This window comes from Mandrillus leucophaeus, unplaced genomic scaffold (assembly GCF_000951045.1).
Source record: "Mandrillus leucophaeus isolate KB7577 unplaced genomic scaffold, Mleu.le_1.0 Scaffold571, whole genome shotgun sequence".
NCBI lineage: Eukaryota > Metazoa > Chordata > Mammalia > Primates > Cercopithecidae > Mandrillus > Mandrillus leucophaeus.
This window is the reverse complement of record NW_012106153.1, coordinates 1000274-1006608: the sequence shown is the minus strand read 5'-3', so window position 1 is coordinate 1006608 and position 6335 is coordinate 1000274. Positions and strand designations below refer to the sequence as shown.

The 6335-nt window shown below is 50.7% G+C and overlaps 1 pseudogene; it reads left to right on the top strand.

The window, feature by feature from the left end:
• LOC105552731 overlaps window positions 1–1050 on the top strand; it is a 4744-nt pseudogene extending 3694 nt beyond the window's left edge.
• Window positions 1051–6335: the final 5285 nt, after the last annotated feature.

Genomic DNA, 6335 nt, shown 5'->3' with positions numbered 1-6335 from the left:
AGGCAGGAGAATGGTGTGAACCCGGGAGGCGGAGCTTGCAGTGAGTGGAGATCACGCCACTGCACTCCAGCCTGGGCGACAGAGCAAGACACTCTCTCAACAAACAAAAAACTCTTTTTCTCATTCCTTTGACTCTGCCAGGCTTTGTCGCCCCCACAACCTGGTGGTGTTGGGTCTGATCACTCCAACACATAGCTTGGTGCTTTGTGATAGTGAGTTCTCCTTAGATCTGGTCATTTAAAAGTGTGTGGCACCTCCCCAGGCTCACTCGCTCTCTTGCTCCTGCTTTCATCATGTGAAGTACGTCTGCTCTCAGATTGACCTTCCACCATGACTGAAAGCTCCCTGAGGCTTCACTGGAAGCCAAGCAGGTGCCAGCACCGTGTTTCCTGTAAAGCCTGCAGAACCATGAGCCAATGAAACTTCTTTCCTTTATAAATTCCCCAGTCTCAGGTATTTCTTTGTAGCAAGGCAGGAAGAGTCTAATATACTACCCAATTTTAAGATTTATCATACACCTACAGTAATCAAGATAGTGTCATTGTTGGAGGAACAGGCACAGACCAATGAAACTGAATATAGAACCTGGAAATAGCCCCCCACATGTATGCCCAACACGTACAATTTTTGACAAAGATGCAAAAGCAATTCAATTACAATGTGTTGAAAAAGTCTTTTCAACAGATGATGCTGTAGCAAGGAATGTATCTTAAAATAGTGTCATAAATTCAGTAAAATACAGTATTTCTTGTTTACTTACTCTGTGCCAGGCCCTGTCCTAAGCACTAGGGAGATAGTGAGCAAAGCAAAGGCCATGCTCTCATGTCACTCACATTCTCATGGTCATGGTCCTCAGGAGAAATCCTGGGTGCCAGAGAAGACACGTAAGCACCTGGTGTCAAGGGTTGGGTAGGAGCCAGTTCCAAAAAGGGAATACAGAGACATTTGCCTTCATCTGACTGGTCCCCTTCCTTTTCTCAAAGGTGGCAGAGTGGAAGGTTGCAGGCTTTCGATGCAGATTTGGGCTCCATCTCCTGTCGATGCCCCTAATGTGCTGCTCATCTGTCAATGACTGACATTCATTGGGTTAGTGTATTGTTCACATGAATGGGCTCCAGTGCAGGGCCTGGCACATGTTAGAGTCGTGATTTTGCCCTTGTGTGCCCATGAATCTCCAGAATCTAGGAGGATTCTGCAAGGGAGAGAAAAGAGAGATGCTGGGGACAGGGAAGAGCTGTGTGAACAGAGAGGAGAAAAGACTGCCCCTGCAATATACACAGCAGGCAGGGGGCTCTGGATGAACACTTCGCAGGAGCAGGGATTTTTTTTTTTTTTTTGAGATGGAGTCTCGCTGTGTTGCCCAGGCTGGAGTGCAGTGGCATGATCTCGGCTCACTGCAACCTCTGCCTCCTGGGTTCAAGTGATTCTCCTGCCTCAGCCTCCCAAGTAGCTGGGATTGCAGGTGCCCGCCACTATGCCCAGCTAATTTTTGTATTTTTAATAGAGATGGGGTTTCACTATGTTGGTCAGGCTGGTCTCGAACTCCTGACTTCCGGTGATCCACAGGAGGAGGGATTTTCTAGTTTCAGCCAGTCTGGATGATCTAGACTTGCTCCAGTGTTCTGCTGGAAGTCTTGAATTCAGAGAAGCCGAGAGACCAGGGTCTTTGTATTGGAAGGGACTTCAGAACTCATCAGCCAAATGACCTGGCCTGGGGGCGGCTGTGCAGCCCTCAGAGTGGACAAGGATGCAGGGGCTCGGGAGTCAGGCTGTGCAAAATTAAATGCAAGTATCACCACTTCTGTGTAACTCTGATTGGTTACCTAACTCCTCTGAGACTCGTTTTCCTCATCTGGGCAATGGGGAGAGATGTTAAGGTTGCTGTGAGGATTAAAGATCATGCATGTTAGGGCCTGGCATAGGTCAGGGATACACCAGGGCATAGCATGTTGGATAAAGCCAAATTTGAAACCCTCCTAGAGGCCGTGTGACCTTGAGCCTGGTACTTCACTCTTCTGTAGAGATGAGATTGTACCTGTTGCCACACTTAATAGAATTAGAAATAATAGAGCCCGAGGACCTGGTGACAGGTAAACACATAGCAGGCGTTAATAGATGGTGGTCTGTTGTCACCCTGTGTGCTTCTACGTTTATGTTAAAGCCTAAGTTAGCTTCTAAGCGAGGGCCGGACACTTAGGAGGCATTTGATAAATATTTGTTGAATGAACAGCTGAGTGTTGGGAATGAACTGTACTTATGAATGAATAATGCAAAAGAGCTAGGCCATCTGCTGCAAGAAAGACACTGCACTATACCCAGACTCAGAGCCACTGGGAGAGCCCCCTGACCCTAATTCTTTTCCCCAAAATGATGTCATTGCAATCACCTGGGGCAGGCTAGCCAGCCAGTCTCTGGGACAGGAGCTCAGGTGGCCACAGTCATCTGGGCCCCAAATGCCTAGAGGGTATTGGGCAACTCCCAGAACACCTTTGCTTCCTGTCTGTGAGTTGGGCTGGTGATTCTGCCTTTCAACAGGAAGAGAGGCCTCTTCCTCCCAGGTTTCTGGCCTGGGTTCTGAGCCAGTCACCATGTGTAAGAGAGTTCACTCCCCAACCCCAGAGGTCCCCTTTGGGCTCTGAAAGGGTTAATGCCATCGGCAAAAGAAACAGCCAGGCCGGGTTCTCAGGGATCTTCACAGGATCCTGTCTGGGTCAAGTACTGGGCTGGGTGCTGGGAACACAAACAGCCATGGTGTTAAGCCACCAGTGTTGAGTGACAAGTCTAGGCACTGGCCTTGCTCTCAGGCTAGTTGGGAGACGGGCATTTAAACAGAAGGTGTGGCAAATCTCAGAAACAGAATGAAGCGTCCTGCTAAAAAACTAGAGGGGTAAAGATGAATCTACAACATCCGTGCAAATAACGACAGACACGGGCACAAGGGATGCATGGCTACATGGTTTATGACACTGAAAACTTGCAAACAGCCCCCATGTCCATGAGTAGGGGAGCAGCCATGTCAGGATGCAGCCGGAGCTGCAGGCACAGGTGGGGCATGCACCAGCCCCATGTCTGTTGGCCTCTTATTCCACTGCCCTCGGCTCCTGCCCTCAGCCCTGCCTATCACAGAGCCCATGGCCCTTGTTCTGCTGTGAGTGACCAAGTGTGTTTCTACAAAGAAGCTTTGCTTCCAAAGCGCAGCCGTTTTCCCTGAGTGTGAGAATGTGTGTGTGTATGTGTGTGTGCGCGTGTGTGTTACAAACCTAGTTTTGCATTGCTCCCTGTGTAATTGCAAATAACATGTACTCTCGTTTGCTCCTCCTCTCTCTCATCACTCCCCTGAGTCTCTGGTGGAGGACCCCAGGGCTCATCCCTCGGCCTTCTGTCTTCTCCATCCACACTCATTCCCTAGGGGAGCTGGAGATGTTGACATCTCACAGTTGTATGCTTTCCAGCCTGGTCCTGTCTCTTAAGCTCCAGAATCATGTGTTCAAACGTCCTACAGGGCATCATCACACCAAATCACACTTGGCAAAGCCAGGACCAAACTCCTGATCTCCACTGTGCCCACCCCCACCCCTTCCTCAGCCTTCCCTGCCCAGCTGCGAGCAGCCCCATCCCTCCAGGGCCTCAGGCTCCAAATTGCAGCGGCGGCCTCCATTCTTCTCTCTTTCTTAACACCCCTCATCCAGTCCATCTGCACCTCCTGTTGGCTGTATTGCATCACAAAATGTCCAGAACCTGACCCATCCTCCCCTCCTTCACTGCAACCACCCTGGCCTGAGCCCCACCGTCTGTCACCAGCCTGTCTGCAGTGGCCACTTCACAGGTCTCCTGGCCTCTTCGCGGATCCCCTACAGTCTGTTCTGACATCACAGCCAGAGTGATCACGTTCAAGCAAGTCGGTTCGTGGTCCTCCTCCTCTGCTCAAAATGACTTCAGGCTCCCCACGTTACTTGGAGCAGAGGCCAAAGTTCTTAGGATGCCTGAAAGGCCCTTATGATCACACCCCCGCCCTGGGCTGCTCTCCCCCCTCCCTCACTGCATTTCAGCCACACTGGCCTCTTTACTCTTTCTTGAACCCGCCAGGCATGTCCCTGCCTCAAGGCCTTTGCACCGACTGCACTGGCTGTTCTCTTGACCTGGAACATTCTCCCTCCAGTTTTCCACATTGGCACTCAAGTCTTGGCTCGAACGTCACCTTCTCTGGCCACCCTACTTGAAATTGCATTAGCCCCTTGCCCTGTGTTCCTAGTGGCCCTTATCCTGTCATTGTTCCTTTTTCTACCCCACTAACATACGATAGAATTCACTTACTGCATTTATTGCTTACTGGCTGTCTCTCCCAACAAAAACAAACAAAAAGGCTCTATGAAGGCAGGATTTTTGTCCGTTTTGTTCACAGCATATCCACAGTGCCTGGAACAGTGTCTGGCCATCAGCAGGCACTCAATAAGTATTCGAAACTGCTTTGGGGCTTGTCCTCTGTGGCTCATTCACAGCAAATTTAAACCCCAAACTGCTGAAGAAAATAAGAAAGCAAAGAAGAAACAGAAGAAAACAACCTCAGGAGACCTAAGACTTGGGGTAGAGGCCAGCCCTCTCACTGATGTGCTGCGTAACTGTGGGCAGGTCCCACCCCCTTTCTGTGCCTCAGTCTCCCCTTCTGCAGAACAAGGACTGGATTGGGTGTTCTCTAAGGGCCCTCCCAACTCTTAACAACGGGCAGCTCCCTCCTGCCACTTTCCAGTAGAAACTCAAACTAGTTCTAATCATGTGGTCAGCCAGAGAAATTGGGTTTATTAAGACTTACTGTGTGCAGGCAGTCACGTAGATGCGTCAGAACGTCAGAGCTGGCCACGTCATCATCTGCTGGTACAGAAGATAAGCTTTGAGCCTAGAGAAGGTGGTCTGAATTCAGATCCCCACTGTAGGGCTTGTGACACCTTGGGGGTCTCATTCAATCTCTCTAAGTCTTTGTGGCCCATCTACACATGGGCATCCTGATAGGACCCACTCCACGGGGATGTTGACATGGGGCAGGATTTGAACTAAAGCCTGCTTGATTCCACAGCCTGGCTCTGAATTAATAAGGCAAATTCTTTGCTTCGAAGCCAAAGCAAGCAAACAGAAATGAACACAAAATATCCAACCTGCCGAACGCTCTATGTTCACGCCAGACCCCCATGCATGCACCCTCTGAGTGCTCCTTGTTGGGACCCCTCTGCCACCCGCCAATTGCCTTATTAAAGGTAGCGCCTGGTACCAACGGCCCAGGTGCAGCCACATCTCTGTGGCCGCATGGGCGTCCCCCTGGCAGGTGTGGCCCACACCTGCACTGTCTTATCTGACAGCCAGAGGCCCTGGCAAGAGGCAGGTATCCTGGAGCATGCAGAGAACATCAGCTTCCACGCCAGGAAGCTCATCTCCTCCCAGCTCTACTGCATGCTGGCTCTGGCACTTTGGGCAAGAGCTAGTCACTTTTACTCTCTGAGTCTCAATTTTCCTTCTGTAAAATGGATTGTAATAATAAGCCCATCTATATCTTGTATCGAGATGTAGCTGTGATACAGTCTGGAAAGCACGTGTCATACAGACAGGCAGCTAATGAATCTCACACTCTGGAACTGGACACCTTTGGTTCCAATTCTGGCCCTACCACTCTCGAGCCGTGGAAGTGCTCTGAACCTCCGTTTTCTCCTCTGTAAAATGGGTACAATAATGGCACCAACCTCAGAGGGCTACTATGAGGGTGAAATAAGGGGATAATGGTACTACCTAGTTCACAAGTTTGTCTTAATGAGCTATTCCATGTGGTGCAGGAAAACATGCCTGGCGTAGAGAAAATACCAAGAATGTGAGCTGTCATGTGGGTGGCCCAGGTGGAGAGACTTGTCCCAAGCCTGGTTGCTCTTTGAACGTGTAGCCTGGCCTATGATCGCTTACCTAAAATCTCCCTGCTTTTCCCACCTTCTCCTTTCTGATACCCCTGTTTGACATAGGTGAGATTGGATAGATCAAGGTGTTCAGGGCCTCCAGGCAGGGATGGGGCTACGGGCACGTAGGACTGGGACCCAACCCCTCAGCCTGGACTCCACCCCACGCTTTCTGAGCCATCCATCCTTCTCAGGAAACTGACAGAGCTACCCTGCCACTGGTACCAGCATTGACACCCACCTAGAGGTCCAAGGGGCAGCCCCAGGGCAGAGGAGATTTTGAGAGCCCACACCCCTGACCTGAGTGGGGAGGGGTTGAGCCTCTGGGCCACAGACCGCAGGTGCTGACTCATGGCCTCCGCTGGGCGGTATAAAGGAACCAGCCCAGGGGCTTCCTACAGC